Below are 24,722 nucleotides of genomic sequence, written 5' to 3'. Positions count from 1 at the left end.
GAAGCTGTATGTCTGTTACATCACATTCAAATCAGACAGGCCTGTATGTTTGTGTGTTGGGGTAACAGTATAATATTTAAAAGTCAAGCACAACAAAGACCTATCAGTGCAATATCAGACAATTGAACCAAAAGTCTATGTGAACTTGCTCCATAATGGATAAAGGTCACCTGATAGCTAAACTAGCATAATCATCTTGCCAGTACATCAAACTTCTACGACACTTACCGCTCACTTGCTGTATTTCTAGATGCTGCTTCCATTTTTAGTTGTCATTTTTACTTTTCGGCATAATGCTGAAAACGTTGAGATCAAATTAAACCTAATTTAGATTAAATTGCCAACATCTCCAAGTTGACAGCCGGTCAAAACGTGACTCACCAGACATGTTCATTCATTTCTCCTTACTTAGCCTTAGAGAGGAAACAGAATATGTTAATTTCGCTGCTCTGGCTTCCGTATTACTGGTGGAGGTAGATGACAAAAAACAGATCTTTGGAACAATTTGTTACTTACTGCCCCCCGCCAAACCCCCCCTGTTGAAAATTATGAACAGTGGGCCGCACTCGCATTCTTGCGCACAGCAAAATGGGGAGGTCCGCTCATGTCCTGAGCCAATGGCGTACAGAGCTGCCTTATTATACTGATCCCCGATTGGCCAATGGCGCACCTCTCCCCTGCTCACATGACGCCTTTCTGTGCGCTCCCTCTCCTCTCAGCACTCAATCCCGGCGAGTGCAGGCATCACTGAAGACTTGACACCAGCGGAATCGGACGTCCACTGTCCTCGGCAGATTTAACCAGGTGTTATCTTATGCAAACTTTATCACCATCAGATGAAGATGACCAGCCTGTCGCCGAGAGTGAGACCCCTTCGCTGGAGGAACAGACTTTTTTCCGTCTCCAAAAGACCGGAGAGTCACGAAGCGAGACAATAACGCCCAGAAGTTACTGAAATGAATCGTAAGTAGGCAACATAATATATTTATCTGTTACTTACTGTTACCATTCAAGAAATAAGTCGTTTTATTTATAATCTAGTCCTATTTTTTAGTTTTAAAATCGTGACTGCATGTGGCACTTGTGCTGTGTGCTTTCTGATTTGTTTTTCTAGGCTACATTTAAAGGCGAATTAAACATTTTAAACGGTCTATAGGCTTTTATTGCTAAACACATGTGACTTCACTTGATGCTTGAGTCGTCTAAAAGTTAATTTTGTACAGTCGACATTCTTTGTGCGTCTCTGTGAATGTTCTCATTGTATATGTGGCTGTCTATGCGCAGCGCCATAGCATGGAATATAGATAAAAAGCACACGGTACACCCGCTGACCCGAGGCAGGCTGGCTGTGCAACCGGTCCACACGGCTCAATGAGGACAATTAGGGGGGGGACAGGAGAGAAAGAGGAAAAAAATGGAGTTCTTGAAGCATACTGAATCAGGGCTGCACTTCACTTCAGCCGGCCAGACAGGATAAGGGTGGATCTTCAATACCCTTTTGTGACATATATCCAATGCAGGATATGACAAAAAGTGAAAAGTGTAGACACAGGTCATGCAAAGATCAAAAACTGAAATGCATTTTTATTTTTAGTTCTTCCTCTATACACATTTATGTCAAATTACAGTACATTTAAAAGACACTCAATTAGGTCATGTAGTTTGCAGAACCCTTTTATTGATTGGAAATTAGGGGGTAGTGGGGTCAAGACAGTAGAAAGGGTGGCTGCTGCAAAATGTGGGTACATTTAGGAAAGCAGAAAAGGTACCCTCTGATTTTCCGTGATTTCTGCACAATCAGAGGGAAAGAGCGGGGACTGGGGCCATTTGATGTTTTGAAAGACTTCAGATGGCCTTAATTAGGACCTATAAAATCGGTCTGCTCCATTCTCTGAGGCGGCGCTCTGGAGGGGTGAGAAGGGAGGGGAGCTGAAAAAAAAAGAAAACCGATACAGAATGTCACTTCTGCAAAGGATTGTCTAATGAAATTTTTATAACCTCCCTCTCCTTGATGCTGGTGGTATGTAGGCAGCCCTCTCATTCCCTCTTTGTCTGGCTGCTGTGTTATCTACACCACCCTCAACCTAACTACCACCTACAGTCAGCCCTAACCCAGACACCTGAAGGCTAGACATAATGATCAAGAGAAGTTTCAGTCAGTCTGGAGCACAGCCAGTTGTTTGAGGTTTTCTTCTTCTTCTCCTCTTTTATTAACCCCATCCTGGCCTGGCTGACACAGCCCATTCCTCTGCCTCACTCTCTCTCTCTCTCTCTCTCTCTCCATCCACAATCAAGACACGCTATATTGTTTGTACGTGTACGTGTGGGGGTTGGGGGGTACAGGGTTGCAGTTTCATTGCTACTGCTTCTGTTGCTGCCACTGTGTAGCCTATGGATCTTGAATGGAGTGTGGGTGACTCACACAGCTGCAATACACACACTTATGAGGAAACATCAAAGACTTCTTCTGTGCGTGTGTTAGTGTGAGATTTCAGCTATGCTTTTCTGGCAAGCGTCTGCAAGAATAGTTATGGCCATGTTGCCTGTAGTTTTTTTCATTTAGTCTCTATTTTGTTCAATTAGCTAGGGTTTATTTGCGGTTCTACTTGGCTCATCTATTGTAGCTGATATTTTTCTGTTCTACCAAGCTTGATGGGTTCTCTGTTTTAAGTATGTCCATTTTGACAATGTTAAACCTTAATTTAAAAATGCAGTTGGGATCAATGCAATACATCATTCCATTATTAACGAATGCGATCTTTTGAACTTCAAAAGTTCATTTAAAAAAAAAAAATTCTACTCAAAGATTCCATTGTTACTGTATCGCAGATTTTAAATGAGGCCGTCAGACGCTGTCTGTCGCATCACGTCACTATCTGTGTAGGCGGCTTTGACTTGGGGCTTAAGCCGATATGGCTTCTGAAGTAGTGAAAGGATGGAGAAAACACTAATTAGAGGTGGGAGTTGGTAAAATGCTTAAATATGTGAATTTCTTTGATGGACAAATTCCTCTTTAGGAGTGTCTTTCGTCTTCCGAGGAATACGTGCCTTTGTTTCCTCGATGTGTGTTGGTTAGGGATTACATCATTTGGCTGTTGCTGGGTTAGCTAGATAAGAAAGCTAGCTTGCTTTATGGAACATGGTTTGTTGGAGTGGAGTCTTTGTGTGACATATATAAGTTTAGTTGTATGTAATGTTTTTTTCAGTTTCTTGTAGATATAGCCAAATTATTTTGGAGTTGTTTTTGCCAATGATGACCACTTTTGAAAGATTATGCCCTAACAGCGGGGAATGGGCTCTCTCGGTTCCCCTTAACCATGCAATCTTCTCAAAAATATTGTTTGAATAACAAGTGTTCTAAAATGTGCACAGAGCTTCAACCAAAATCCTGCAACTTGTTTGTTTTCTGTGTATCACAGATTGAGGACGTCTCCTCATCTGCCACCCTTTGAAGGGGGAAGTAATAAAAAGCTCAATGGGTGCAACAAGCTGTTCTTCCCTCCTACACTTTGAGGTTTTCTACCTGGAGATGAATAGGGGGCCCCTCCATAACGAAGGGCGAGAAGACAACATTTTATTGGCTGAGGATGTGGGGGGATGCGCCATAGCTTATAGACACTTGGTGTGAAATAGTTGTTGTTGTAATTGTATTAGTCTATAGGAGAGCATGGTGTTCCGAGTTTAGAACCAGAATTATTACTATTTGAGGTTATTCGAAGGCATACTTTTCTAAATCATTAATCTGTTTACATAGTTGACTTCAAATGATGTCAATATATTAAGGTTTAAGTAGGTCAAAAGGGTGTTATGTAAACATGAACAAATTGTCCCGTTAAATCCCGCTTGAAATGAAATACTGTCTTTATAGCGTGTTAATACAACATGATAATGACATTGGACAATCACAAAGCCACCGATTAGGATTTACGGTAACCAGATTTATGCGTGAAGGAGTGAAGTCATGGTCAGGAATGTAAATGTTGGAGTCATTCAATTACCTCCATGCCCTTCCCTGGGAAAAGTCCCCAGCCGTGAAGAGGTTAATTGTTTTTGAATCTCCATCCGAGAGGAGAAAATGGGCGAACGGGAGGGATAATTGAGCCGCTGATAGTTGAGTGGATTATGGATTACTGCGCCTTTCCAAAGGAGTAAAGAAAAAAGAGCTGAACGAGAGAGGAAGAAGAGAAGGGAAGGAAGGGCTGTGCGAAAAGCTCAGGTTGTGCAATGCAGCCGCAGGGGTCATCTGGCCTTCTTAGGAAGATGGAGAACTCCAATCCTGTTTAGCCCACGAGGTGACCCTTGACCCTTTGCATGCTCCTCCCTGCTCCAGGTGCAAGACCTCACTGCTGGCAGCTCGCTCACAGACACACACTGCAAGCTTATTTTTCACACACTCTGCAAGCACTGGGGGGAAACGCCATGTGAAAGCACAGATCCGCTCAACATTTTCACCCCCCTGTTTTTTTCTTCATGCCATTCTATTGTCAGGGGTTAAAGATCCGAGCCTGCTTGTTGGGGGTGGGGGAGCGTTGCAATCATATAAGACCCCCCTTTATTCTTCCTTTGAAATATGTTCTCGGGAAGAAAATGGATGACTGTCTTTAAAACAGGAGGAAAAAAGATGATCTGACATGGTGCAATAATCACAGGACTGTTAATCAGAGGGATGTCATGTATAATTACTACAATGTTTGATAACATAACAGAGAATCACCTCAGGCTATTAGGGAAAGTTTCGCGATGCCATTAATAGGCGTTAATACAATTCAAGAAAACCCGGATGGAACGAGCCCTCTGCATGGCCCACTGGTTAAAGCACTGTAAGGTTAATGAACCAATTTACATACTTTCTGCTGCCATCTGGGTGGAGTAAAGAGGCAGATGCTTCCTACTCTGTACTGTCGCTCGGAGCTGTTCAACACAGGAATGTGTCAGGTCCACAGCGGTCGATGAGCAAATTTAACATTTAGCCTGTGGTCAAAAACAATCATGAATGAACCTGAAATCGATGCTGCTGAAAGCTCCTGCAGAAATACAGTTAGCATCAACCAGACTGCTTTTGTAGCATGTCATTATTCCATTTACCCATGTTGCACTTGGGAATAAATGAGTGCATGTTAAATATGGTTGGTTTCAAATTTCACTATTCTTATTCATAAAATGTGAGGCCTAGGAGTGGACCATATCCTTACCATTTCCCATTTATAAAAATAAATAATAGAACATTAGAAAGATAGGGGTCATCTGTGCTCTAGGCAAGGAGAAACTTGACAGGGGTGATCTACAAGAATAACCATAGACGGTGCTGGAGACTTGGACAAACGGAGGATAAGTGTCAGTCCACCTCTCTGCCATCCTAATCTGGGTTATCACATTACAGTATGGAGCTCTTTTAGCGGTGCAATACAATGAGATGAGTGGGCAATCAATAAAGCAAATGGATATAGTTTAAAAAATCTAAAGCTCTGGCTGGCATGGCCATCATCTCCCCCTGTCTGTTGGAATCAGATAAGGGAGTGGGGCCTTGCAGGAAAGGTTGTTTGGCCCTAGGGCTGCTCGACTTGACTGATATCCCTCCTACTGGCACCCGTGGCAGACTGATTTCATCTGCAAATGGGGGCAAAACCAAAACGTTTTTGCATCTCTGTGATACTGTACATGTGGTAGAACAGCTGAAGGAATAGATGAGTAAAATGGAGCATAATGTTTAATCCCCCGCAGTGTGTATAGGCAGACATTTGCAGGCTACTTCGCTAACCCTTCTGTTGTCCTCCATGGATGATGGCTTTTACCTCATGCATCACTTACATGATTTAAAGAAAAAAAAATCACCCAGGTTTTGGTTTGACAATGTGTCATAGCTGGTGCGAGTGTTCCTCTCAGATTAGCTCTTTGTGCTGTGAGGAGAGGAACGACGCGGTGGGGGAATGGGGGGGTCAGGGATGGGGGAACAATACCGCTGCGATCACAGTTGAAAGAAATCATTTGCACATTTTTATGAAAGCTCTATTTGTCCGGTTGGATAGTTCTATCAAAGCCTAACAGCCACCGTGGAAGGTGATTTAAATGACGTGGTGAGCGACAAAGCCGGCAATGTGTCGGGTTATAGTCAAGTCTCAGCTGAATGTTCTCCAGGTAAAAGCAGATAATGCGCTCTCGAGTTTTTCTTTCTCCGTCTTAAAGCAGTCTAATTTCTACAGATGGCTCTGAGCTGACACCGCTGCTGCCAGAGCCTCTGTTCTCACCGCTAAGCTTGTACAACATTAATGTGAAGATAAAAAGACATCATTGCTACACTATTTTTCTCGCAAGTTCATCCCTCGAAAAGCTGCAAAAAGAACCACGTTTCTTGTTCCTCTTAAAGTATAAGCCGGGGGGGTTATTTTCATAACTACTCCATTTCTCTTTTTATTTCAATAAAACCCTCTTTGTTGTCTTTTAGAACTTTACATACCATGATGGTAAGTGTGCATAAAATGAGAGTTCAGGTAAGTGCACATATTGGTGTTTGTTTTCAGTTTCAGAACCCCCTACAGTATTTCCTGGTGACTCACTTCTTTCCGAGCCATTTATGCTTGAAAACTTCCTTAGGATGAACCAAACATATTCTGGGTTTTATCGCCGACGAGGGACCATTGGGCATAATGAAGTTCTGTTTCCCAGCTTGAGTTTGGGGTGCTCATGATTACAAATGCTTCTCTCATTGTCTCCCATCATCTCCTGCCTAATTGAAGACAATATAACGAGACAATAGGGTCCCGCTCATCATTCTGCATCAGTGGCATGCTCTATGGAACGTGCCAATCTGTTAAAAGTGTGGTGGTGGTGATGGGAGGGGTGTGTGTCAGTATGGTTACTTGAATGCGCTCAAGCTTGTTTAATTTGGACCAAGAAGATGGACAATTAAAGAACAGCTCCCGGGGGGCTGTTCATTTTGGTCAGCTTCCCCACTTCATGGCAGCCCGCCCTTGTAAACTCTCCTGGACGTGTCTGGGTCATGCGTTAGGGGGTTGGGGTTTGTAGGCGGGAAGGGGATTGGTTGGGGGTCTGCCTCTGGAGAGGTTGTCTCAGATGATTAGGACAGCCAAGTGGGGAGAGTCCCTCAGTGCCTGGCCTCCTTCACCTCCCTAATATGTTCTGAATAATTCCCCCTCCGCTGTGGGTTTGTTGTGGGGTTTTGCGGAGTTGGCGGGGTGGGGGGGGGGGGGGGATTATGTCTGGCCTTGGTTTAGGAGTGTTTGTCATCTGCCCCCTCGAGGCCTGCACCGGTTCCTTTGTTTGAGCGTCAGGCGTTGGTACAATGTCAAATCACACAATGCGCCTTTGCAATTAGGGTATCTCGGGTTATGAACTGACACAGGATTTCATGTCTGGATTTTTTTTATTTAAGTAACTTAATTTTAGGGTCGAGAAACTATAAAGCCAATTTTTTCGTACAATGTTGTTTTATTTGTGCATTGCTGCCTATTTTCTATTCTAACACTAAATCACTTTTTTTTTTAAAGCAATTGCGTCACATGATTTCTCAAATCTTACATCTTTGCTTATCTAGTTTTTTTCTAATTTGTAGAATGGGCTGTTATGGCATTGGTTCCAATGCTATCACTAATGCACTCTTGTTCTCATGTAAAGGCTGTTGAAAGGAATCTTAAGAAAAAAGTTATAAAATATTTCCATTCATCAAAGAAGATCTGTGATATACTGTACAAGTGTAACAGTATAGTAGGGGTTACCTTGAATCTAAAGCTTAATACTTGCTTTAGCAGTTTATATAAAGAGGCCTATTTCTGGTGCCTCAAAGGTAGTTTGAAATGGTCTCAAAGGGTAAATGTAGTTTAATGGTCTCAAAGGTGTTTCTATGGTTTTACACAGTGCATCTCTTTATGAAATTTGGAAGAAATATTCATTCATCTCCACACAATGGCTCACAAAGAGAGCACTGAGCCATGGCCAAATATCCAAAGTTATATTAAATTAAAATAAAACAGTTTTGCCACACGCAAAAGCTCCCAAAACAGTTTTGGAGGATGTAGGCGCTGTGGGAGAAATGGCTGCTGTGGCTTTGCATTCAAGCCACTTGGCCATTTGGAGCACCAGGAAATTACACACATTCCTCTTCCCAGTGACAAAATAGTCCCAAATCTAGTTTCCTACTATTTCTGTAGCTAAATGTACAATTTCAATCTTAATTACTTCACTTTGAATCGTGAAATTAAATTATGGTCTTGATTGCATTGCACTAATGACCATTTAAAAAAGAAAAAATCTAAATCCGGGCCTAAATTCAATGCAATACAAATTAAAGGTTTCTTTGACAGCTTGCCTGTAATTCCATAAACACTAGTTAAAATACAGTAAAGTGTTTTGAAATTATCTGTATTCAAATGCTTTTCTACAAAAATGTTAGGAGAAATACACATCCAAACATGGACAAAGCCTCTACTGCTAAACCATATTTCTAAAAAGAGGTTGGCAAAATGTCTTTATGCTGAATCAAATTGTGAACTATGGCAACACTATACTTACTTAGTCTCTCTTTCTCAGCTATTTTCAAGTCGAACTGCTGCTCATTTTGACTCACAAACGTACACTGCAATGACTAATCGTTACTTATCCCTTTGTCTCAATATACAAGTGCTTATAATGTGCCTCTTCAAGGGCGTACCTTTCTTTGCAGATGATTAAATACACCGGGAGATGACACCCAACAAGGTATTTTTAACATTTTAGCCTTCCCGCACTTGTGAGTGGCAGTTTTAGGTGTTTATGGTCTGCGTTTGTTCAGATTCTCACAGGCTTTTTATTTGACAGGGAATGTTTCAAACAATACAAAAATATCACAAGTTGACTTGATTTCTGTTTTTTTACTTTTAAGTATTTTCCAAAACCAAAACCTTTTACCCAGATTTTTTTTAATAAGCCCTTTAATTTTTTGTTTCATCAAAGGGATGTTTGTGCGTAATTTAGTTTTCTTGGATTCACGGTGATAGTCTGATTTGACCAATGGAACCATGTTTAATGGTCCTTTTTTTTATAGGTCTTATATTACATTGTAGAAGAAGCAGTATGTAGTATCAAATCAGTTCAATCTCGGTGGGATTTTGGTGGATAATGCTTCCAAATGTAGTTAAATCTCTTCCCACAACCTCAAGAGGTGTGAAAATGATTGAAGTCAATTGAATTTAGCTGACACACAGAAACATCTTTATTGTGTGACATCTTCTGAGACATAGAAGAAGTTGTAGGAGGTAAGGTTAAATCACTTGTAAATATATCAGCCTAAGTAAGTCAGCTTTCAAATGGAGTCTGACTATTTCTAGTGGTACAGAAAAGCAAATCTGATGTGGGTGATTATTGTTTGGGCAGGAAGCCTTGAATGTTTTGCATCATGTCTGCCACGTTCACCCCGAGGGCATTCATCCTCCTTGCATACAGAAACACACACACAATCACACACGCAAGCCACAGTTTTTCTTCGCAGCGCGGCAGGAGTCTGACTTCATCTGTCCTATTGATTGATGAAGCAGACGCAGCGGGTAGTCTGAGAGAAGCAGCAGTCTAGATCAAGGCTGTGTGCTGCATTGCTGGCAGTCACAGCACACACACATTTGTGCACACATTTGCACTTGCGCTCAAACACTTTTTTTGCCATCTCTGTCATGTTCTCTCTCTGTCTGTCACGGTAGACACTGTAGACACAGACAGCCATGAAACACAAGTGTACACGCATGCACACTGAGAGACATGACATGCACAGCAGTGCTGACACACATATAGCTTACAAAGAAAACATATAACTGTCACACAAGCACAGAGAGTGAATTAGCACGTCTTGGCTGTGCGTACGCCTAAGCTGGACAAAGATCTCTATAAACATAATGTTTGTAGATTAGTTGGGGTTAACGATCCGATTGCCTTGGCGCTGCCAGGGCATCTGTGTGTGTGTGAACGTTTTTTTTGGCCAAGGGGAAAAGGTTTTGATCTACTTTGCTGTCTCCCTACTTTCAAATGAGACATGCCCCAGGCCCCATTACAAGAGCAGTATTTATGCCATTAGGGAACTGGGTTTGCCGCCCTAGCAGTGGTACCAGAATGAAACGGCTAAAATTATGTCTTGAATAACCTCAGTGGGCAGGTCCAGTATTTTCTTTTCATAAATGAGAAATTACAAGTTGTGTACTTTACAAATTGCCTGTTGAAATATCAAACACATTTCAAACCATGACATGGAAAAGCCAAGGAAAGATATGTTTTTCTTTTTTTAGAGTGTTTGTTCTTCACAGCATAAAAAAAATCCAGATTTAGTTTTTCTCTTCTCCTTCTTTACTTTGGTGTTATAATTAGCCTTCTAGTCAAAACCAGAAATAAACTTCTGCAAACAACTTTCTTCAGTTTCTTGGTATGATGCAGTCAGTGGGTTCAAGAAGGGTGTAGTCCCTCCAAACCCAACCCCTCCTCCCCACAAACACACTCTGAGAAGCCCCTCTCATGTGAGTGCTGAATGGACAGAAAAGTACAGGAAAGAATGACTGAAAAATGACTAAGGCCCCTATTCCCCCCCCCCCCCCCAATATGATCTCCTCCTCCCTTTTACATTTTTCTCCCCAATCACTCCCTCCCTCTATCTTTCGTTCCCTCCCTTCCTCTCCTCCGGCGTTCCTGTCAAGGCATGCCTCCGTCCCCGCCAACCAGCATCGTCCGGGGCAGGGCGAGGGGGCAAAAAGAGAGGAGGGGGAGGAGGGCAAACAAAGGAGCACTGTTGCTGCCTCGCTGGGGTTTTGCGGATGGTGGACACACCAGGCTGGGGGGGGCGGGGGTGCGGTACAGACGGAGCAAGAGTGTGACTGAGGAGGTTCATCACTAAGAATAGAGATTAAAATGAATGGGAGGGGAGCAGGGGAGTCTGTTCTGTTCACAGTAATAAAGAGGACAAGCAGTGCCAGTCATTTTTTTCACATGCATCCAGACACACACACACACACACACACACACACACACAGTAGCACACAGTTGCCACACTCTCACTAACGCTACAGTTAGTGAGTGTGAGTGGGAGAGATAGGGGAGGGATGGGATGGTTCATTGTTTCCTGGCCATTGTACAATATTTGCTTAACCCGCGTGCTTTCTGTGCAGCTGTATGCTAGAAATGAGATGGTGTGTATGTGTGTCTCCACGATCACTGCTGTCACAGCTGTTAGCAATTTCATCAGTGCACTAAGACACCACCTATACACACATATAAACACATACCCTGTCAATTTATGAAGCTGTAAGGCCACGATAAAACCATTCTCCGAGCAGCACATTTACGCCTCAATTTAACCTCCACAAACAAAAACTGAAGGATGAATCGGACACAGTAACAAAAACTGAAGGATGAATCGGACACAGTAACAAGCAGATGTACTTAGGCAAACCTGTAAATGGAAATTATTCCGCCAAACGTATTCATCATTCTATGGCTCCTATTTGCCATTGGTTTCCTAGTCAGTGCTCTCTGACCCCAACTTGAACCTCTTCTTTACATTGAGGAATCTTGCTCAACTTTTCAAATACAACACTGGTGTTTGTTGCTCAGCATTGCTCAGGATTTTTAGGTTGGATTCTAAAATAGTTACCCAACACCTGGGAAGATAAAAAAAAAACATACGAAAATGACTTTCTGTAAGCACTTGCTTCTCTAGGTCATTAACTGCATTGATTTTTTCCCCAATGTGGTTCACACATGATTTCAACATGGAGAGTAAGAAACTTGTTTTGAAAGATAACTGAATTTTAGCAGCAATAACTGGAATCCCACAAGCCCTATTTTTATGAATGGAGTATTATATTTGTATTTTTTTTTATGTGTGGCGCTGATACCTTCATTTTCTAACCGATTTTTAATGGTTTTGTTTCCACTTTCTTTTCTTTTCTTGTCCATTTAAAGGAGCTTGCAGAAGAAGAAACGGAATGAACGCTAGCAGCGTTAGCCTTCACCGCAGAGGGAAGGAAGGGAAGCAGAAGATGAAATGGAGAAAAGACAAAGGTGATGAAAGAGAGGTAAGAGAGCTCAGTTTTTCCAGGGGTTATAAATTGTCTTGTGTGTGTCTGTCTTTCTGTCTTCTGTTGCCCTTCCACCTGACTCAGCTGGAAGGGTTTGGTGTATTCATGCATGTGTGTATGTATTACGTGTTTACATGGGACTATGTTTGTTTTTTGTGTGTCCCTGGCGTTGAGCCACAGCCACCTGGTAAAAACAACCATCCTGGCTGAGTACACTGCATCCTCAACTTCTCTTTTGTCTGTCTTGTGTAATTCCTTTGATATTAAATAGGCAATATACACAACATTGCATACAGTACATACTCTGAATATGTTATAACGGATAAAAGTCCGTCACTGTTGCCTCTGAACACAGAGAATCCATTTTGTATTGTTTTTTTCAGCTTCCATTACAATTATTAAAAAAAGTCAAACATGTCCGGGATGCAAGGAGTTAAAAAAGCACTGAGGGGAACAGCATGGCCACAAGGCAAAACAGAGGATTGAAACTGGGAAAAGAGCCACCGTATTGTTTTAACTGTGTTTCAGGGGTTCCCAAAGCGAGCAGTCTCTCAGAGAGTCATCTCCTCACTCTCTCTGTGTGAGCCTGAAAGCAGCAGTAAATAATTTATATCATGGCCAGAATGGCTGCCACCGTACACAGATAGGAGGATGGTTGAAGAGGAGAGGTGTGAGAAAATAAAATTGTGTTTTTCTCAGTTCTTGTCATCCTCTCTTCTTTCTTCATTCCCTAAAACACAGATTATAAAAGCTTCAACAATTTATTTGGATATAGGTAAAGAAACGATCATGATACAACCAAAAGGGAATGCATTAACAGGATTAACATTAAATATCTTTCCTGTAACATTGGCAATTATGTAATTCAAGCTGTGACAGAAAATAATACTTACTGCCTCGCTGGCGTGCCCTGCCAGTCCAAATGTCCTTTTCCTACAACTTCTGCTGTGCAATAGGAACTTTATCTCACAATGACATTCTGCAAAAGACAGAAGAAATTCAATACAGCTTTTTTCAGTTTGGCTCAACTCATTTCATTTCATCTGAGGCCAGTCGAACTAAATTCTCTCTTCTAGCTTTTCTTCCTTTGACTCACTTATATTCAGTCTGCCTGAGCCATACAATGTTCAGTTTCTCATATTTTCAAAATTCAGTTCTCTATGGTACTTACATTGTTAATGTGTGCTCCCATCTTTCTACTGCTCATAACCACCAATCAAAGTTCCAGCATTTTAAAAGACAGGGGATGATAAAAGAGATTGTCAGGGTTGTCGTGGCCCAGGATGATGGTTTGAAAGAAAAATGGGAATCTACCCTCCAAGGGACTTACAAAGGCCAAAAAAAATGTTTTAATGGTGGGAATTCCCTACATTTAAAATCTCTGTCCAAATCACCCAAGACAAAGCTGTTTTTAAATGGAGGTGAATTTTGAACTCGTTCAAGGTAGAACAGCCTTCTTTTTTTCGTCCTTTGATTCAACCAACAGGGATTAGTGGAGTCACAAGTTGTACAGCTACACACAACCCCTATCGTGTTTGGAACTGGTCAAATTATGCAAACGTACTCTGGGGAAACGTGAAAGGAAAAAGATGGAGGATGTTGTAAGCAAGAATCAAGACATGCCACTGCTCTTTCTTCTCCCTCCTTTTTCCTCAAGTGTGTCTGCCCTTTGCTCCGGGGGAAAAAAGGGTTTTCAGGAGCAGCCAAGTCTGTCTAAGCTGGCTTTAAAAAGCTACTGGACTCTAGAACCACTGTGGTACACTTTTAGTGTCCATTTGTGTATACAAAGGTGGGGTTACAAGGCTAAAGCCACAATGTGTCACACGGTTTCATATTTCAAAAAACGCATATGAGAAATGACAGGCAAATGAGTCACTCCGTCAACTCGTATTGATTCACTGCATGACTGCAGGGACAGAGCGAGTAATTGGCAGTTTCACGCTCACACAAAACTACCCGCAAATTATGCTGATGGTTTACAATGATGAGGGTTGTAGAAAACACCCTAGTTGGGGAACAGGCATAAAAGCCTGATGGACAAGTGTTGAAAATGCTAACATTTGTGTCCACACAAAGGAAAGCGTAGCACAACAGAGTGCTCCTCTATCAAAGCCTTTCCCCCCTCAGCCAAGACACCCACCAACCATCAGAGGATTACAGATTATAACGAGAGCTTTCATTGAGTTTGAAGCCACAACAGTTTCAAAATGGATGGACGGATAGAACGATGGACAGATGGATGGATAATGGATAGATGGGCATGACGGGGCAGAGATAAGGAAATTAAAACTGAGAAAGAAAATGGTGGGCAGCCACAAATTCTTAAAGTGTAGGAATAAATGAGAAAGGGAAAGATATGTTGGTGGAGATGATTTCAAAGTCAGAATGAGATAATTATCCATGTGAGAGAACCAAGAAGGAGAGAACAACTATGAAACTAGAGAAATATGAAATAAACAGAAGTCAGGGTGAGGGCCAATAGAGCAATGCCTCGAATGTCTTAGATTGCTTTGATGGATTGGATGGGGGGAGTCTGGCCCCAAGCTGCCTTCTAAATGAGGCCTCTAAATTCTCTCTGCTTGCCAATCATGTCTTTTTTGTATTGCTATGAGCATTTCAATAAATGTTTGAGTGTCTTTTAATGTTCTTTTGCTTAAAATGTAAGTCAAGAATGTGAATACAGAGAGAGGGAAAAGTCCTGTACTTTATTGAACCCCTTAGAGTTACCTGGCTCTGGCTGGAAAATAAAGGTAAATGGAGAAAGACCGAAAGGAGATTAAGAGGACAAAATTAAAGACCGAGAGTGGAGAGTAAAAATATAAGTCATTTATGAGCCATTGCTGGAAATCCCCCATTGAGAAAAAAGGAAAGAATATAGAGTTTTTATTGAATCGGCAGTACTACTGTATAAATGTCTACACTTACCAAATGAGCTTTATGCAGAACTCTGTAAAACGTGAAAAGTAATGCTTGCCCTCATTGGAAAAGAAAACAGACTGCTTGTCTAAGGGACCCTGCCCAGCCTAAGCCTAAAGTAAGCACAGTAACTTACTAAAGTCTTCAGAGGCAGAGGAAAGCTGCATATAGTTGACACTGTGAAACTCCAATCATTGTAAACATGACTGCAGATTGATTTGAATGGAAAACGCAATTAATATCAATATCTTTGGGAGCATGATTTATAAAAGATAGCAGATGAAAAAGTCCCTTTCAAAATGAAAGCCTTTAACTACATTCAGATATTGTATATGTAGGCTAACCAGATTCTAGAGTTGTGACAGATGCTGTGGGTAGATGGAAAAATAACATTTTTCACCAAAAGAAGAAAAATGTTTTCTATCCTTTAATCTTTGAGTACATAACCTCTTAAACAAATTGAAATGACAACAACAATGCCATATAGTCGAAAGTAATACAACTTTAATATAGTTTGTATATCATAATAATTGTATTTGTAAACCTTAAAGGTCCCATGTCATGCTTTTCCGGTTATTACCCGTCCCCTTGTGTGTTATGAAGGTTTTTATGCATGTAAACGGTCTGCAGAGTCAAAAACCCTCAAAGTACACCCTGTAGCGAGTAAAACTCTAACACAGAAAAGACCTGTCTATGCTGCCCCAAAACGCCTCGTTGGAGATTTCTCATTTTCCATTGTTTTCTTCCTGGGTTCTGTGACGTGTCAATACCCAAATGGACCAATCCGTGGAGCACCTCACTCACCAGGATCCCTTGGCTAACAGGGAGTCCCCATTGACTTGCATAGCGCTCCCTGAACGCTGGTAATAGACGAGTTGGGATCGCGGAGAAATGCTCTCCGCAGACCCATTCTCACAGCGTTATAAACCTTTTTCTTACTCAATATCAAGCCACACTTATTGTTTTTACTTCGGCTGTGAGTTTTTGTGTGTGCTCAGGATGAGTTTCGCTGTGTCTCGCTGTATCGCCGACCCGGAAACCTGTCCGCTCCTCGCAGCAGCGAGCTTCGCAACGTCCCGACCAATCGGAGCACACTGGGCTCACAGGGAGGGGGGGGCAGGAGCTCCAACAAGCCGTTTAGGACAGAGAGTGAATACCTGGTGAATACACATACTATACAGAGAGGCTGTATGAGAAACCAATGTGATTTTGGAAAATTGCACAATTTAAATCTATTTTAGTATACCTCAACAATGGAAATATGATCAGTAGAAATGGCCATGACATGGGACCTTTTAACTGTCCACTTTTCATTGGCATTTTGTGGTTTTCATCTAGACATCCTATGTGCTGTATATAAGAAAAATAATAACAATGGTAATTTCAGGCATTGTGATTTTTGTTTTCGAGAAGGAAAATTCCAGAGTACATTCTTATCTTTTGTCAGTGACTTATTCTGAGTTCATGAGCCGTGCGAACAACTTTTGCTTATTTTGATAGCAGGGGGCAAAGAGGTGTCTCAACTTGCCACGCTACAGGAGCTGTATAACAGTCGCCTTTTTTCTGCTGGGTTTTATCAGTGGATGGGAGAATGAAAAGGAGTCAAAGGCAGCCCCCTAAGCTTTCCATAATGCGTCCCGAGAGGAGACAAAGGCCTGCATTCACTGCTGGGAGTCGATAAGACCTATCATTAGTCTGCCATTGGAGGTATTACTGTCACACACAAACACATGTATACACACACATACATCTACACAGAATGCAGTATAGTATATATTTCTGCACCCATTCACTTGTTCCACAAACATACGCATACATTTGTGTGTGCGTGCCAGAGGAGTGAAAGACGCAGCCAGGCTCGACTTGAATCAAATGAAAGCAGAGAAGTGGACTCCCTGCTGCTTTCCCATCACAGCAGATTTCACTCAGCCTCACATTGCCTTGGCATCTACACTCAGCTGAACCCACTTTGTTTTCGATAACGATAAAGAATGCACACAACCCTTAAACTGATGTTGAAATGCACACCTCTACTGGCCTTTATTATTAAGAATAATTAGGTTACTTCTCAACAGCAATCGATACACTTTAATGTAACGTGTTGGATTTTTAATCTCATATCTTTGTAAGATTAATGGTGGTTTATTCCCAAAAAATGCAGGATATTTGCGCAATCAGCTGACTGACAACATGTACACACTGCAGGTAAAAGGCCAAAGGAAGCTTCCAGCTGTCTTGATGATGGAACTCCTTGTAATAATACCAATGTCTCGGAATTAATGTGGTATTGACTTATTGATGACAAAACGCTACACATCGTGCATTTACTTAAGAAGACAGGCGTAATATTAGGTGCAAAAGGAGGAGGATGGTTGGGTTTCCTATTAGGGTTTTTGTGTGTGTATGTGTGTGTGTGTGTGTGTGTGTGTGCACATACTTACGGGAGGACGACGGCACTGCTGTCTGGGTCCTAAGTAGATGATGGACCGTAGCTCGTATTTCCCATTCCCTCTCATTAGCTCAGCCCCCGAGAATATATGAGGTTACTTACCTTCCCTTGCTCTTCCGGCCAAAACGCCAAGCGTCGGCTCAGGGTCATTAGCCTCGCAGCTTGGAACAAATGGCCTTCGATAGCATCGTCACTAAAATACAACAGACGCAGATTAACCCCTTGATCATTGGTGGATATCATTTTGAAAAGATTAGGAAGGAAACGGAAGACAGGGTGATGGCCATTTTGTTTATTTTTAGCCTCGTCCATCTTAAATTTGCTTTTTTTGGATGGTGCTTTTATTTTTTGCAGCATTACAGATTTTAGGAGTCCTCCTTAGTGGACGCTTGGAATCTCTTTGCATCTCAACTAAACATCACAGTAGTTGAAAAAAACAACAAAGAGAGAAGTTGGCAGAGGATCAAAGCCCTAGGAGGATGTATCTGGCAGATAGCTGCTGTGGTCCTGCCTGTAGACTATCTCTTTATGTCTTTATTTTCTCGATGCGGACACCGCTTTGTTGCCCCCCTCGTACTGCCAGCTTGATTATAGATCATGAAAAGAACAGGGCAGTCACAACAACCTCCTCCCATGAGCAGACGCCTTTTTATTACAATGTGCGTGTGTGCGCGCACATCCAAGGGTCTGGCTTTATACAGATTTTGATATTGATGGCATTTCATACCACCTCTTTTGATATGGCTAACAACTCACCCACTTTTGTATTACGTCCTGCAGATTTTGTTATCAAAACCACCTCTGCAGGAACTGTAAAAGTCTGGGATCATTTAAAGGTCTCAGGGTACAGGAGGAGATAATCCTACAGTCAATGATATAAAGTCAAATTGTCTTTGTAACCTCAGTAAAAATAACTCCACAAAGTACTGAATAGGTTTATTTTCATCTAAAGCCGATGTGTCCATCAAAAAGTTCTTTCCATAAGGCTTCGCTGAGGTTTGTGGCCTGTTGATGGGGGGGGCTCCTCAGATGTCTGTTTTGGGAAGAAAGACACGCCCAGAGAATGGATATAATTAAGACTAGTGACTTTCTTTTCTTTTTTTTGTGAGTAAGGAGGGTGTTTGGGTAACTGCTATGGGTGGTCTAGCTCTACATGCCTGTGCTAGTTTTATTATAAACAGGTACAATATTGTTAGAAAACAGACATATACAGACAAAGCACAAAGATCAGTATATGTTCAGACATTAAAGGTCAAAATGCAAACAGTCATGTCACTTGTATCCATGTCTGATAGCACAGCAGACCAAACAAATGAACTGATCAGAACAGTGGGTACAGAACATCCATGTAGGTACACTCGTAGAGATCACTAAACAGTTAGTCATTTGGAATGTAACATCAGTCTATTTATCTGGATTCCTTAATATGTGATAAATCTTACTTAATCTTACAGATTCATGCTGATCTTTATGTAAAAAAAAAAAGCATTTTATATATACCGTTACCGTAGAAATATGTACATCCCTACTATTTAAGATATTTTTTCAATGTGCACATATTTAGCTCAAAGAACCCAATTGTAAGATCTTTTTCCCATTTTGAAGGTACGTGTTTTTTAATGGTACCTGGATATGCAGGATTAAATATTATTTTTACAACATACTGTCTTATAACATCAAGTATGTCTAATTAGCTTACACACATTGTTTCTGACCAACTTCCAAACAAACGTAAATTATACAAGGCTTCCTTTATTTTGTGGAAAAAGAACAAAAACTGCAGACCAGTCAATCCTTTTCAAACAATCCTGATTAATGTGAACACATAAACACCATGTGTACCATGGAACCCACAAACATCTGTTAATTTGCAACTTCTTATTTTCCGTTCACATGAATTGGCTCATTTAGCCAAACACAGATCTTTTATTGTTGCATCTTGTTTTGAGGGGGCTTAAAAATGTGGGTGGCCTCTGTCTTTTTTTCATGTACTGAGCAGCACATGGATCTGTTAATGAGGGCATGAATTGGTGACTCAGTGCCGGGACCCTAATGACTGAGGTCCCCTCCCTTGGTTCAGCAAGTCTGCTTACTGGAGCAGAGAAAGGGAGTGATGGGAGTTTGAGAGAGCAAAAACAATGAGAGAGAAATGGAGAAGTAGGAGAGAAATTACGCAGGACGTGGTTATAAAAACCTAGCATTTGTAGGAAGCTACGTACAAAAGCAGCAGTAGCTGAAGGATACATTTCCTCTGCAAGACAGAAATAGTAAATTGCATATTCTGGCAGATGCAGGCAATTGAACAGAGTGGGACTTTAGAAAGAGAAACAAGGGGCGCAGTTCTTAAGCAGCATAAAAGGTTTAATTTCTCCTTCAGCTGTGGCGAGCAGCTTTCCTGTGCGGCACTGTTTTACTGTATTTAACATCAAAGTGAAGTATTAACAATTGAGGCAATTTTTCATCTGGCCAAGGTCAATCATTGTTCTTTCTCTGAGTGGTGAGAGGAATTCAGAGGAACAATATTTCACTGTGTTAGCAAGCCACATTTAAACAACCCTTTGGAAAGATTTCTCTTCTTTGTGTGATGTTTTTCATTTGCAAATAGGTTTTAAGATTGTACTTCTAGGACATTTTCAGCTCCATTTATTACAGCCATCTAGTGAGTGTTTCATAAAGCTGAATCTAGATTGTTTAAAAATATACATGGGACTCACTGCATGACATATGAAAGAAAAAGAAGATTAATGAGAGCATAACATACTACTACTGCAAATCAAATGTCAAGGTTGAAGTTGGCCTTAGACTCAGACACACAGAAATGTGTAGTTTAGGATCGTCAAACTTGTCCTGGATCCCATTAAAGGTTTAAGACTCCCATATTTACAATGTTTACACAAAACCAAAAATAAAACTGGTTAGAACATAAATGCTAAAACAGCAAATGTAGACTTTGCCAAGGACAACATTTTTCCTGATGCAAAGAGGACTATGACAGCCTTCGACTACTATGACAGCCTTCGACTACAAGGACTACGAACATCAAGGTGCTCAAAGACATAAATAAGGGCAGAAGTAGTTACTAAAGTGATGAATATGTCAGTCTTGTACAGTAATTGTAATGTGCTTATTGACTACAAATGAACCCACAGCTTTCAGAATACACAGTTGCACTCATAAGTCACATGGGAGACCAAATGGCCCTCGAATCAAAGAAAACATCAGGGGAGAATAACTATGATGGAAAAACAGTCATGTATTTTAATGATACTAGTAATGATAATAACAAGAAACATAAGAAGGATCACCATCTGCAGCCCCATTTGACTTCTCCCTCTCCCTCTCCAATTCTTCTTTTCTTTTGCTAGGGTAAAAAAGGTGGCAGAAAAAGTGCAGCGTTAGCCTTTCAAATAACAGACACACATCATACACATAGAAAATGTTTTATCCTTTTATAATACTTTTCCTTTGACATCTCATTGAAAGAAAGTCATCGACTCTCAGTTATCTCATTTTGTTGGTATATTCAATATATTTTCAGGTTAAGATGAATACCATCTGGTCAACTTTAGATGTTACGATCAGAAATTATTTTTTTATAATTCATTCTGTCTCATCACTCCCAGCCTCACCGTGCTGTGGGCATGTCAAACACAGACATTATTTTTATTTAGGCTAGGGCCCCACGAAGAAGCACATTAGTGACATTTCAGCTTTATCAGAAGAGACATAAAAGCCGTGGCGACACGCAATCACTTCTTGGCATCTTTTATCTAGGTCTGTTTTTACAAATTGGCTTCAAAGGCTGATTCCATATGTTTTTGTTAGAGCGTCTCTTGTTCTTGGGCATCACAGTAGTTGGCTTTCATCCACTCAGCCTAGGTCCAAACGTTTTTTATTATAAGAAGAATCATGTGATAATGTACACACACGGCGGCTGCTTGTCATTGTTTCTCAAGACCACCCAGAGTGTAAATAGGAATTTAGTTGTGAGTGGGCTTGTTGAACATATGACATGAAAGTGCCGACTTACAGCTAATACGCTTACACACATCAGTCTGTCCTGTTGAATAATTGAAGTGCACATCAAAGAGTGTGTGTGTGTGTGTGTGTGTGTGTGTGTATGACATTTTAATAACATGGTATACCAAACAACACCTGAATTTATCCTGTGCTTTCTTCTTCTCTGTTTGTTTTCTGTCCAGGTCCAGACATGAAGGAGACACAAATTCAAACGCGCACACATGCAGCGGCACTAAGAGTCTGTCTGCGGTCTCCCCCCACCCTGCCTCACACACACATACCTGTTACGGTAAGAATCAGAGACCACCGAGTTAGGGGAATAGTAACGGTGTGAATGTGAGGAAACAAACTCATTATCCACCGCTATGTTCTCCTCTTAGTAGTTTAAAGACAAATTGGATACTGACTTCTATTCCAAAATGCTCTGAATTAACTAATACAAAAATAATTAGCTGAATTCATTTATTTAACTTGTAAAAAATACTATATTGGTGCTAGTAAATAGACTTTTTAAAAAGGGGGTGACTTATTTTGGAGCAAATTTTTATTTATTCAATGCTATTTTAATTGTGTGTCTACGGCCATGTTTAGTGTGTGTGTGTGTGTGTGTGTGTGTGTGTGTGTGTGTGTGTGTGTGTGTGTGTGTGTGTGTGTGTGTGTGTGTGTGTGTGTGTGTGGTGTGTGTGTGTGTGTGTGTGTGTGTGTGTGTGTGTGTGTGTGTGTGTGTGTGTGTGTGTGTGTGTGGTGTGTGTGTGTGTGTGTGTGTGTGTGTGTGTGTGTGTGTGTGTGTGTGTGTGTGTGTGTGTGTGGTGTGTGTGTGTGTGTGGTGTGTGTGTGTGTGTGTGTGTGTGTGTGTGTGTGTGTGTGTGTGTGTGTGTGTGTGTGTGTGTGTGTGTGTGTGTGTGTGTGTGTGTGTGTGTGGTGTGTGTGTGTGTGTGTGTGTGTGTGTGTGTGTGTGTGTGTGTGTGTGTGTGTGTGTGTGTGTGTGTGTGTGTGTGTGTGTGTGTGTGTGTGTGTGTGTGTGTGTGTCCCCGCCTGCTTCCTCTTTTCTCTCTTTCCGTCCCACCCCCTCCTGCGTCCCGTCCAGTTTCCCGGCCGCCCCCCCCCTCCCCCCCCCCCCCCTCTCCAGCCCCCCTTCCCCCCCCAGTTGCCCCCTCCCACTGCTTCCCAGCGTCCTGCTTCGCCCCTCCATCCAAAAAAAAACATGCGTGCTGAAATTACAGTGCGTGAGGCGGCATTGTGGGAAACCCTTCCCTCCCTCTCACTCCCTCTGTTTGCCCATCTTGTCCCTTCGTATCTTTTCCTCATTTCGCTACTGTTTTAGATTGGTTTGGGCAGGGTTTCTTTATTCATTCATTAAACTGTAAAACAGCTGTCCATGCTGATGTACAGTTACTCAAGTTCAGACAAAGGTTAAAAAGGTGGTCTTGTGCCCTAAATGTCCTTTAATTATACAAATAAGTGTTTATTAATGTATTACTAATGGATATAATAACAGTAGTAATTCTAGAGAAGCAAATAAAAGAATAAACCAGATGTTTCCAGCTTTAGGTTAAATGGCAGCACCGCCCTCACAGCAACCGTGTTACTAACCGGCTTTAATGACACACTCCATCAGTTCGGCTTATCCGGCGCAGGGCTAGTTTGGTTAACAGTCGGCCGAGGTGCGGCATGAGAGTGTGTGTGTGTGCGTGTGCCGGCTATTAAAGCACTTGAGAATCAGAGAGGAAAGGACTTGCACTGCTAATGGATGTGTCTATTGATGTTCCCATTTAGCAGCACACTGTAAACGATAGGGCAATGATTGTGTTGAAGACGGAGGGGGGAGGAGGAGGAGTGGAGAGCGGTTTGGCTGGGCGATGATAATGACAAGGAAGGTTATTATTTGGCGCCCTGCGGAGTCTCTGCTTTGTGAGTGTGTGTGGTTGAGCAAGTGGGAGAGAGAGAGCGGCACTCTTCATCCATCTCTCTCGCTCATGTCGCTCTCCCAGCCTATTGGCCATTATTCACTTCTCGCTTGTTCTCCTCAGTCTGCTCTCCTCTCTCATGACATTATTCACTGCTGCTAGTCTGCATCCAATTGTGGCTGACTCTCTCACACCTACTTCTATATCTCTTTTCTCAATGGCCCTCCTTTTATGAACGCACTGTTCCGATTTCCTATGGGATGATAAAAAAATGCAGAAAAATAATAATGCAGTAGAGGTGGCAAAAGGGTTTCTTGTTATATCTTTTTTTAGGATAGCAGATTGCCCTTGAAATATTGATTTGCTCACCAGTAGATTCTTTTTCCCCATCTGTGTGTGTTTGTCCTGTCAGTTCCAATCACTGTGTGTGTACTTGTGTGTGTGTGGGGGTGTCCTGTCAGTTCCAATCAGTGTGTGTGATGAATATGAATACAGTCAGCCTGCCTGCAGGTTTGGCAGGAGACCACCTCCAGCTGGACTCAGACCCTACTCAAGTGTGTCCGTGTGTGTTTTGTGAGCGTGGCTGTACACGTCAGCCTGCATCTGTCAGCGCCGTGACAACCTGAGGATGAAATAACTTAAAAATATACAACATAATATTAATCTTGGCACACGAGGCTTCCAAAGCATTTTAACAGAGAAAAAGCAGCCAATGTTTGCACAAGTGGGATTCAACCCCCTTTTCTATGTTTTTAGATGTACAAAGGACCTCTAAGGATTCAAATGCTTTGAACTTAGATAGAAATGCACATTATTTCTAGTTATGGTAATTTCTTTTCAAATGTTAGGGGGTTTCATGTCCATGATTCAGTGCGCACACAGCCTTCTTCACTTACATTCCCTCAATTACTATAATCATAATCAGCCTCATTCTCTCCAGCCCAGCTTGTGTGCATTTTCTTGTAAACTGTTTATTGTTTGCTAGAAGATATATTAGATCAGTTTTTTGAATTAGTAAGATCTTGTCAGTTTTGTAAAAGTCTATATATCTTTTCTCCGTGTGTTTTTGTGTCTCTAATTGCAGGGCAGCAGATATGGAGGAAGACGCCTTTCCAGCTGTGAGGAGACAGAAAAAGTCAACACACACTCACATAAACACACACACACACACTGAGCCGGAGGCACATGAGCAGGTGAGCATTAAGTCAGGCAGCTAAACAGATCACGTCGCGGTATGATATCTGTAGACAGGCAGACAGGAGGAGGCCGGTCTCTACCTGCAGGCAGAGAGCAACAACTCACAGCACCTTCGCCAGGAATGTCCTCCCCCTCCTGAGAGGGAGAGAAAGGGAGAGGGACATACAGAATGAAGGGGAGACACAC

General features: G+C 41.8%; 1 long non-coding RNA gene across 1 annotated transcript; it reads left to right on the top strand.

Annotated features, from left to right (window-relative positions):
* Positions 1–782: 782 nt before the first annotated feature.
* LOC117496179 lies at positions 783–24,722 on the top strand. The gene is made up of 4 exons (XR_004557245.1): positions 783–963; positions 11,932–12,044; positions 21,615–21,721; positions 24,424–24,722. It is a non-coding gene; the product is annotated as an uncharacterized LOC117496179 (long non-coding RNA).

Source organism: Trematomus bernacchii, unplaced genomic scaffold (genome assembly GCF_902827165.1).
Source record: "Trematomus bernacchii unplaced genomic scaffold, fTreBer1.1, whole genome shotgun sequence".
In the NCBI taxonomy this organism is placed as follows: domain Eukaryota; kingdom Metazoa; phylum Chordata; class Actinopteri; order Perciformes; family Nototheniidae; genus Trematomus; species Trematomus bernacchii.
The sequence above is the reverse complement of the archived record's forward strand: the minus strand, read 5'-3'. Positions and strand labels throughout refer to the sequence as shown.